The following is an 11,398-nucleotide window of genomic DNA, read 5'->3' as shown; positions in this document are numbered from 1 at the left end:
GCGCCCCAGCGACTCTGCGCCCCCAGCGACTCTGAGCGCCCCAGCGACTCTCTGCGCTCCCAGCGACTCTGCGCCCCAGCGACTCTGCGCCACCATGCGACACTCTGCGCCCCAGCGACTCTGCGCCCCAGCGACTCTGCGCCCCCAAGCGACTCTGCGCGCCCCAGCGACCTCTGCGCGCCCAGCGACTCTGCGCCCCCAGCGACTCTGCGCCCCCAGCGACTCTGCGCCCCAGCGACTCTGCGCCCCAGCGACTCTGCGCCCCAGCGACTCTGCGCCCCAGCGACTCTGCGCCCCAGCGGACTCTGCGCCCCAGCGACTCTGCGCCCCAGCGACTCTGCGCCCCACGCGACTCTGCGCCCCAGCGACTCTGCTGCCCCAGCGACTCTGCGCCCCAGCGACTCTGCGCCCCAGCGACTCTGCGCCCCAGCGACTCTGCGCCCCCCAGCGACTCTGCGCCCAGCGACTCTGCGCCCCAGCGACTCTGCGCCCCAGCGACTCTGCGCCCCAGCGACTCTGCGCCCCCAGCGACTCTGCGCCCCCAGCGACTCTGCGCCCAGCGACTCTGCGCCCCAGCGACTCTGCGCCCCAGCGACTCTGCGGTCCCCAGCGACTCTGCGCCCCCAGCGACTCTGCGCCCCAGCGACTCCTGCGCCCCAGCGACTCTGCGCCCCAGCGACTCTGCGCCCCAGCGACTCTGCGCACCCAGCGACTCTCTGCGCCCCAGCGACTCTGCGCCCCAGCGGACTCTGCGCCCAGCGACTCTGCGCCCCCAGCGACTCTGCGCCCCAGCGACTCTGCGCCCAGCGACTCTGCGCCCCCAGCGACTCTGCGCCCCAGCGACTCTGCGCCCCAGCGACTCTGCGCCCCAGCGACTCTGCGCCCCAGCGACTCTGCGCCCCAGCGACTCTGCGCCCCAGCGACTCTGCGCCCCCAGCGACTCTGCGCCCCAGCGACTCTGCGCCCCCAGCGACTCTGCGCCCCAGCGACTCTGCGCCCCAGCGACTCTGCGCCCCAGCGACTCTGCGCCCCCAGCGACTCTGCGCCCCAGCGACTCTGCGCCCCAGCGACTCTGCGCCCCAGCGACTCTGCGCCCCAGCGACTCTGCGCCCACAGCGACTCTGCGCCCCAGCGACTCTGCGCCCCAGCGACTCTGCGCCCCAGCGACTCTGCGCCCCAGCGACTCTGCGCCCAGCGACTCTGCGCCCCAGCGACTCTGCGCCCCAGCGACTCTGCGCCTCCAGCGACTCTGCGCCCCAGCGACTCTCGCCCCGACTCTGCGCCCCAGCGACTCTGCGCCCCAGCGACTCTGCGCCCCAGCGACTCTGCGCCCCCAGCGACTCTGCGCCCCAGCGACTCTGCGCCCCAGCGACTCTGCGCCCCAGCGACTCTGCGCCCCAGCGACTCTGCGCCCGCGACTCTGCGCCCCAGCGACTCTGCGCCCCAGCGACTCTGCGCCCCAGCGACTCTGCGCCCCAGCGACTCTGCGCCCCAGCGACTCTGCGCCCCAGCGACTCTGGCGCCCCAGCGACTCTGCGCCCCAGCGACTCTGCGCCCCAGCGACTCTGCGCCCCAGCGACTCTGCGCCCCAGCGACTCTGCGCCCCCAGCGACTCTGCGCCCCAGCGACTCTGCGCCCCAGCGACTCTGCGCCCCAGCGACTCTGCGCCCCCAGCGACTCTGCGCCCCCAGCGACTCTGCGCCCCAGCGACTCTGCGCCCCAGCGACTCTGCGCCCCAGCGACTCTGCGCCCAGCGACTCTGCGCCCCAGCGACTCTGCGCCCCAGCGACTCTGCCCCAGCGACTCTGCGCCCCAGCGACTCTGCGCCCCAGCGACTCTGCGCCCCAGCGACTCTGCGCCCCCAGCGACTCTGCGCCCCAAGCGACTCTGCGCCCCAGCGAACTCTGCGCCCCAGCGACTCTGCGCCCCAGCGACTCTGCGCCCAGCGACCTGCGCCCCAGCGACTCTGCGCCCCAGCGACTCTGCGCCCCAGCGACTCTGCGCCCCAGCGACTCTGGCGCCCCAGCGACTCTGCGCCCCAGCGACTCTGCGCCCCAGCGACTCTGCGCCCCAGCGACTCTGCGCCCCAGCGACTCTGCGCCCCAGCGACTCTGCGCCCCAGCGACTCTGCGCCCCAGCGACTCTGCGCCCAGCGACTCTGCGCCCCAGCGACTCTGCGCCCAGCTCTGCGCCCCAGCGACTCTGCGCCCCCAGCGACTCTGCGCCCCAGCGACTCTGCGCCCCCAGCGACTCTGCGCCCCAGCGACTCTGCGCCCCAGCGACTCTGCGCCCCAGCGACTCTGCGCCCCAGCCTCTGCGCCCCACGACTCTGCGCCCCAGCGACTCTGGCCCCCAGCGACTCTGCGCCCCAGCGACTCTGCGCCCCAGCGACTCTGCGCCCCCAGCGACTCTGCGCCCCAGCGACTCTGCGCCCAGCGACTCTGCCCCAGCGACTCTGCGCCCCAGCGACTCTCTGCGCCCCAGCGACTCTGCGCCCCAGCGACTCTGCGCCCCCAGCGACTCTGCGCCCACGACTCTGCCCCCAGCGACTCTGCGCCCCAGCGACTCTCTGCGCCCCAGCGACTCTGCGCCCCAGCGACTCTGCGCCCCAGCGACTCGCGCGCCCAGCGACTCTGCGCCCCAGCGACTCTGCGCCCCCAGCGACTCTGCGCCCCAGCGACTCTGCGCCCCAGCGACTCTGCGCCCCAGCGACTCTGCGCCCCAGCGACTCAGCAGCGACTCTGCGCCCCCAGCGACTCTGCGCCCCAGCGACTCTGCGCCCCAGCGACTCTGCGCCCCAGCGACTCTGCGCCCCCAGCGACTCTGCGCCCCAGCGACTCTGCGCCCCCAGCGACTCTGCGCCCCAGCGACTCTGCGCCCCAGCGACTCTGCGCCCAGCGACTCTGCGCCCCAGCGACTCTGCGCCCCAGCGACTCTGCGCCCCAGCGACTCTGCGCCCCAGCGACTCTGCGCCCCCAGCGACTCTGCGCCCCAGCGACTCTGCGCCCCAGCGACTCTGCGCCCCAGCGACTCTGCGCCCCAGCGACTCTGCGCCCCAGCGACTCTGCGCCCCAGCGACTCTGCGCCCCCAGCGACTCTGCGCCCCAGCGACTCTGCGCCCCAGCGACTCTGCGCCCCCAGCGACTCTGCGCCCCAGCGACTCTGCGCCCCAGCGACTCTGCGCCCCAGCGACTCTGAGCCCCAGCGACTCTGCGCCCCAGCGACTCTGCGCCCCCAGCGACTCTGCGCCCCAGCGACTCTGCGCCCCAGCGACTCTGCGCCCCAGCGACTCTGCGCCCCAGCGACTCTGCGCCCCAGCGACTCTGCGCCCCAGCGACTCTGCGCCCCAGCGACTCTGCCCAGCGACTCGCCCCAGCGACTCTGCGCCCCAGCGACTCTGCGCCCCCAGCGACTCTGCGCCCCAGCGACTCTGCGCCCCAGCGACTCTGCGCCCCAGCGACTCTGCGCCCCAGCGACTCTGCGCCCCAGCGACTCTGCGCCCCAGCGACTCTGCGCCCCAGCGACTCTGCGCCCCAGCGACTCTTGCGCCCCAGCGACTCTGCGCCCCAGCGACTCTGCGCCCCAGCGACTCTGCGCCCCAGCGACTCTGCCCCCAGCGACTCTGCGCCCCAGCGACTCTGCGCCCCAGCGACTCTGCGCCCCAGCGACTCTGCGCCCCAGCGACTCTGCGCCCCCAGCGACTCTGCGCCCCAGCGACTCTGCGCCCCAGCGACTCTGCGCCCCAGCGACTCTGCGCCCCAGCGACTCTGCGCCCCAGCGACTCTGCGCCCCAGCGACTCTGCGCACTTGGGCTTGTGAGGCCCTTTTTTTTTTGTTGTTTTTTTCTTCCAGTGCTTGGAAAGGAGCTTAGAATCCACCTAAGTAATTTCACAGAAAACTGACAAGGTGAAGGAAGTACTCAAACTCCTCAGCTGTAACAACCACAGAACCCAGGAACACTTACCTGCTCTCTTCTGAACTCCAGTCACTTCCAAAGTGCTTCGCAGTGAAATAGTGCCACCAGGGGTTTTTCTGAAGAAGGCACCACCAACGTAAGTAGCTCATAGAGTCTCTAAAACTATTTCATAGAGAGGGCAGAAATCATGAAGGAAAAGCAGCCTAGTAGGGAACACGGAGACCAATTCACCACGAGAGAAAAACACCCTAGGCTACCCAAGCCTCAGTCTCCCCTGGGGAGGCAAATCCCCCACTACTCCTCAGGCTTCCTATATAGCAAAGGTCAAATGACCCACACCTGGCAGGTTTCACTTAACAAGGATCGAGCCAAAAGACCTTGTGGAATAAGCTCATCTACCTGGCTTCAAAGTTTTAAGGTCTATTGCTCCTTATTTCTAGTAGAAAATAACCTGACAAGGGACTTAGTGGTTACAGCTGACCTAATGAATTAACTACAAAAGGTGCACAAGGGTCATATTTCTGTTAGTCATTTCTGTGAGCAAAATTAGTACAGAGCCTGTTAAAAAAATCAATACAAATAAATAAAAAAATGAATAAAAAAGAAAATGACCTTAAAGGCAAACTTGCCATCATAGATTTTCATCTGTCTAGTCATGACAGATAAAGAATTTAGCAATCAGAATTCCCTTTTCTTGATATTAATGTTATTTACATTTTCTTCTCTGAGATCCCTTCTTTATGCAGGACTTTTCTAAATCTAGCCCCGTGACCTCTGACTACACTATTTATAGAATCATAGAATATCCTGAGCTGGAAGGGGACCCATAAGGATCATCAAGTCCAACTCCTGGCACCGCACAGGTCTACCCAAAAGTTTAGACCACGTGACTAAGTGCACGGTCCAATTGCTTCTTAAATTCAGACAGGCTTGGTGCAGTGACTAGTTCCCTGGGGAGCCTGTTCCGGTGTGCGACTACCCTCCTCTCGGTGAAGAACCTCTTGCTGACGTCCAGCCTAAACCTTCCCTGCCTCAGCTTAACACCGTTCCCGTGGGTCCTATCACTGGTGATTACGGAGAATAGGTCAGCACCTGCCTCTGCACTCCCCCACGCGAGGAAGTTGTACTCTGCAATGAGGTCCCCCCCTCAGCCTCCCCTTCCCCAGGCTGAAGAGGCCCAGTGACCTCAGCCCGCTCCTCATCCGGCTTCCCCTCTAGGCCCTTCACCATCTTCGTCGCCCCTCCTCTCGACACTCTCCAGCAGTTTAATGTCCTTCTTGTACTGTGCTGCCCAGAACTTCATGCAGTACTCGAAGTGAGGCCGCACCAGCGCAGAGTAGAGCGGGACAATCACTTCCCTCGATCGACCAGCAATGCCGTGCTTGATGCACCCCAGGATATGGTTGGCCCCCCTGGCTGCCAGGGCACACTGCTGGCTCATGTTCAACTTGCTGTCAACCACCGCCCCCGGATCCCTCTCTGCGGGGCTGCTCTCCAGCATCTCGTCACCCAGTCGGTACGTATAGCCAGGGTTGCCCTGTCCCAGGTGCAGGACCCGGCACATGCTCTTGTTAATCTTCATGCGGTTGGTGATCACCCAGCTCTCCAATCTGCCCAGATCTCTCTGCAAGGCCTTTCCACCCTCATCTGAGTCTACAACTCCTCCAAGTTTGGTGCCATCAGCAAATTTGCTCAAAACACCTTCTAGTCCTACATCTAATATTGAGGGAAAGGCTGTGGATGTGGTCTACCTTGACTTCAGCAAGGCTTTTGACACCGTTTCCCACAGCATTCTCCTCAAGAAACTGGCTGCTCTTGGCTTGGACTGGCGTATGCTTTGTTGGATTAAAAACTGGCTGGATAGCCAGGCCCAAAGAGTCGTGGTAAACGGAGTCAAATCCAGCTGGAGGCCGATCACTAGTGGTGTTCCCCAGGGCTTGGTGCTGGGGCTGGTCCTCTTTAATACCTTTATCGATGATATGGATGAGGGCATTGAGTGCACCCTCAGTAAGTTTGCAGATGACACCAAGTTAAGTGTGTGTGTCGATCTGCTCGAGGGTAGGACGGCTCTGCAGGAGGATCTGGATAGGCTGGACCAATGGGCTGAGGTCAACTGCATGAAGTTCAACAAGGCCAAGTGCCGGGTCCTGCACCTTGGGCACAATAACCCCAAGCAGAGCTACAGACTGAGAGAGGAATGGTTGGAAAGCTGCCAGGTGGAAAAGGACCTGGGAGTGATGGTGGATAGTCGGCTGAATATGAGCCAGCAGTGTGCTCAGGTGGCCAAGAAGGCCAACGGCATCCTGGCTTGTATAAGAAGCAGTGTGGCCAGCAGGGCTAGGGAGGTGATTGTCCCCCTGTACTCGGCTCTGGTGAGGCCGCACCTCGAGTACTGTGTTCAGTTTTGGGCCCTTCGCTACAAGAAGGACATCGAGGTACTTGAGTGAGTCCAGAGAAGGGCAATGAAGCTGGTGAGGGGTCTGGAGAACAAGTCCTACAAGGAGCGGCCGAGGGAGCTGGGCTTGTTCAGCCTGGAAAAGAGAAGGCTCAGGGGCAACCTTATCGCTCTCTACAGGTACCTTAAAGGAGGCTGTAGTGAGGTGGGGGTTGGTCTATTTTTCCACGTGCCAGGTGACAGGATGAGGAGAAATGGCCTAAAGTTGTGCCAGGGGAGGTTTAGGTTGGATAATATGAAGAACTTCTTTACTGAAAGGGTTGTTAGGCATTGGAATGGGCTGCCCAGGGAAGTGGTGGAGTCACCATCCCTGGAGGTCTTTAAAAGACGGTTAGATGTAGAGCTTAGGGATATGGTTTAGTGGGGACTGTTAGTGTTAGGTCAGAGGTTGGACTCGGTGATCTTGGAGGTCTCTTCCAACCTAGATAATTCTGTGTTTCTGTTGCAGTCTCCCAGCTCAGAAACAACCACCTATTAGTCTGGCGCAACGGATTTGTGTGTTCCTTGCACTAGCTGTTCCTTCACCTCCTCTTCACGTACAAGGACACGTGTCTCTTTCACGCTCCTTCAGGAGTAAACAAGCCAGGAGAGATTTAAGCCTCTTTCTCCAGGTCAGTAAGATCCCTGCCTTTGGTTTCATTGAGAATTCAGGCCCTAACAACTCAAGTATCTTCTGGACGGTGTTTCTTCTGGGTAGGATAATTTCATTTCCCTTTTGAAGACTTACAGAGATGTAGTAACAAAAGCAAAAGCATAAAATGGTACCTGAGGCACAGGCTACTTTTCAGCCTGCAGCAGACTATAGGTATGATATCATCCTTTGATATCATACCTATATCATACATCTTGTTATCATATCAGGAAACGTAGAAAACTGCCTGTTGCTTCTCAGGTTTTAAGTTTTCCCTTAAAAGGTGTGTGCAAAGGTGTAATCAGCTGTTTGAGTACAATTCTCACGTGTACATGAACATTTTCCTCTCCCCTTCCCAACTTGGAATGCAACAGTTTTCATCATACTGTTATAAATTCTGAGTCAACTCAGTTTTATGAGATTTATTTATGGGGTTAATAAAAGGCAAGTAAAGAGCGCTGGGTGCGCGGGGGGGTCTGGGCTCCTCCAACACGCACACATGTTACATCAGGCGGCAGCTTTTTCTGCTCCTAGGCTAATACATGTGCATTACTACTTCTGGAAAAGGCAAGGTTATTATAATTAGTTCCCGGACTCCAAACCCTCCCACTGGCGCATGCGTATCAGTCCCCAGTGGTCCCTCTGGGGGTCTCTCGTGCTGAAGGCTCGTAGTCTTCCTCCCAGGCTTTGTCCTTGTCCTTTGTCCATCTTGGCCGGATATCAGGCATTGCCTCTAACTCTATACAAGAAAGAGAGAGAAGCACACCTTTCTACTTTGTCAGCTACTGGCAGACCTAGAGAGAGAGAGAAAAAAAAGTTGTTGTTAATTAAAAAGTAATGTTGTTTTAAGGCATTTCACCAAATGTGTAATATTTGGTAGGAACCAGATGTTATAAATGGCTCAGTCTTCAAAATAGGATTATAATCAAAGTTTACAATTTATTAAAGGAATAGAGGTAAGCAAACAGCGCTGGGTGCACTGGGAGTCTCTGCTCCACCAGGACGCACACCAGTTACATCAAGTAGCTGATTTTTTTGCTCCTAGACTAATACATATTCATTACTACTTCTAAAAGACACTGGGTTATTATAATTAGCTTCTGGGATCCAGTCCCTCCTACTGGAGCATGCGCATCAGTCTCCGGTGGTCCCCCTGGGGGTCTCTGCGGGTCTTTCATGCTGAAAGCTCGTATTCTTCCTCTCAGGTTTTTTTCTTGTCCTTCCCCTTTGTACTCCTTGGCAGCATGTCAAAAGCTTACACAGCGTCCCCTGCAAGTTTTGTCTCCTAGCCGTCCTTCAGCTTTTTTTTTCTTCTCCTTAATCTCCTGGCCACCTGGCCAGATATCAGGGTCTTGCATAGTGTCCCATTCAGAAACCATAACAGTCACTAGTTGTTAGCAGTTGTTCTGAAACCCCCAGACATCAGAGACTTCAAAGTAAGAACATACAAACACAAATAGCTCTCTTATTGACACTTCACGAGTAGTTAAAACATTCCTCACAGGCCATTCAAAGGGACACTCCAGTCACATCTATAGCAGTGCTAAATCAACCACAAAAAAGGCAAAAAGGCTGTAACTGTTAGGAATAAGAGTTTGGAATAACAAAAGCAAATAGGCTCATGGATTTGAGGAATATTTCTGAAGATTTGATAATTTGACTATAATGAGGGGGAGACAGGGACACTGGGAGGAAAGGGAAGAAACCACAACTGTGGAAGAATTAAATTGCCAGTGCAGGACCCAGAGACAGACAGAACTGCTTTCTAGTGACACGAATTCCTTTGCAAGGTACAAGAACTATATACATTAACCATTCTGTTTTTCTTAGACTTGTAGTTATACAAGGGTATGTAAGACAGAAGGTCACATTCATCATACCATGCGGCCCTAGCACTGTTCCATACTGACACAAATCAGATGAACATTTATCACACAGACAACAAACGAAAGGGAAAAAGAAATAGTAGAAGGTACCCACATGGCCTTAATTTACATGGCAATGGACAACAACGACAATCTGCAATGATTTACAAGTGCCTTACAACATTCACTCTTGAGACAGAAAAATGGGATTCCCATATGATGTAAGGGGAGTGCAATCCCTCTCAAAATACAAGAGCCTGGGGGACGCTACTGAGTACTGAAAATGTTAAGGCTAGGCAGCACCGAACTCAACAGAGAAGGGATCCTGAGTCTCTCGGGGGCCCAGGAACGGGGCCCAGGAACGGGGCCCAGGTTCCAATCCCCACACCTGCCCCTTACCCCAGGTCCAGTCGGGTCCCCTGTCCCTGGTATCACATTCGATTCCCACACCTGCCCCTGGCCCCAGGGTCACGTCGGGATCCCGGTCCGAGGTCACTGGGACACGTCTTGTCCCTGGCCAGGGTCTCAGGTTCGATTCCCCACATTGGACCCTGCAACCCGGGTCGAGTCAGGTCCATGGCCCCGGTCCCAGATTCGATTTCCCCACTCTGGCCTCTGGTCCCCGGGTCGGTTCGGTCCCTGGGTCGGGTCACAGGTTCGATTCCCCACACCGAACCCTGGTCCCCGGGTAAGGTCGGGATCCCGGCCCCGGGCCACAGGTTCTACTTATACATCGGCCCTGGTCCCCGTGTCGAGTTGGGACCTCTGGATAGGTCATAGGTTAATTTCTCCACATCCACCCCTCCTCCACGGGTCAGGTCCGGATCCCGGCCCCGGGTCCCAGGTTCGATTCCCCACTCCGGCCCCTTATCCCAGGTCCGGTCGGGTCCCCTGTCCCTGGTTTCACGTTCGATTCCCCACTCCGGCCCCTTACCCCAGGTCCGGTCGGGTCCCCTGTCCCTGGTTTCACGTTCGATTCCCACACCTACCCCTGTCCCCACGTCAAGTCGGGACCCCGGCCCGAGGTCACTGGGACATGTCTGGTCCCCGGCCTGGGTCTTAGGTTCGATTCCCCCCACTGGCCCCTTCTCCCTGGGTCAGGTCGATTCCCAATCACCGGGTCCCAGGTTCCAATCCCCACTCTGGCCCCAGTCCACGGGCCGAGTCAGGACCCCGGCCCCGGGTCCCAGGTTCCAATCCCCACACCGACCCCTTACCCCAGGTCCGGTCGGGTCCCCTGACCCTGGCTTCACGTTCGATTCCCACACCTGCCCCTGGCCCCAGGGTCACGTCGGGACCCCGGTCCGAGGTCACTGGGACATGTCTTGTCCCCGGCCCGGGTCCCAGGTTCGATTCCCCACTCCCGCCCCTGGTCCCTGGGTCGGGTCCGGATCCTGGCCCCGGGTCACAGGTTTGATTCGCACACGGGCCCGGGTCTCTGGTTCTGTTCAGGTCCCCATCCCCGGGTCCCAGGTTCGATTCCCCACACCGCCCCGTGTACCCTAGTCGAGTCGGGACCCCGGTCCCGGGTCCACGGTTCGATACTCCACACCGTCCTCTGGTCCCCAGGTCAGGTCCTGTCCCCGGGTTGGCTGCGTAAAGGCTCCCCTGGGGAGTTCAGTTGTACCCAAAGTCTTCCTTTGGGGGCAATTTTTGATGGGCGAAAGGGGCTTTGTACACCTTTGCTGGGGTCCTATTTCAAATTCCTCTCAGATTCCGCCTAGGGATATATTTAGGATTAGAAAGGGATATATATAGGTATATATTTAGGTTTAGGGTTAGGGTTAGGTTAGGGGTTAGGGTTAAAATATAATACATTAATATTAATATATTAAAATAAGATAAATAAATAAATAAATAAATAAGTAAAAGAAATAAATAGATAAAGAAATAGATAAAGAAATAAAAGAAACAGGATAATGACCCTAAAGGCAAAATTACTATCATGGATTTTCATCTGTCTAGCCACGACAGATAAAGAATATTGCAATCAGAATTACTTTTTTTGACATTATAGTTATTTAAATCTGCTTTTCTGAGATGTCTTCTTTATGTAGGACTTTTCAAAATCTAACCCCGTGACCTCTGACTACACTATTTACTTGTTTATTTACAGAAAATGTGACCTTTATTTTAAGACTGCATGGAAAAGAAACAACAAAAACAACAACAAATATTAAGAGAAGGAACTTTTCCTTCACCTAATTTTTATTATTATTTTGCAACTCCTTTGAGTGTCCACGAGGAATTATGCCCCACTCCACTCTGCTTCCCACCCCCCCTCCAAAAAAAAAAAAAGACTTTGGTGTTAGACTTTCAAAATGTTCAAGCACTGTCAATAGAATGAACTTTAAATATGAGTACAGACATTTTAAAAGCTTTCAAGTTTGAAATCACTGAAGCTGTTCATCTAAACAGAACCTGTGAAAATCATGTTTCAGGACTTCTTAGACCTGATCCTTGGCCTCTGACCCTCAGGGCTCAGACCTCCTGGTGCCTAAAACCCATCTGTTCATCTTCCTTCCACAATC

This window comes from Netta rufina (genome assembly GCF_964035555.1).
Source record: "Netta rufina genome assembly, chromosome: 3".
In the NCBI taxonomy this organism is placed as follows: Eukaryota; Metazoa; Chordata; class Aves; order Anseriformes; family Anatidae; genus Netta; species Netta rufina.
The sequence above is the reverse complement of the archived record's forward strand: the minus strand, read 5'-3'. Positions refer to the sequence as shown.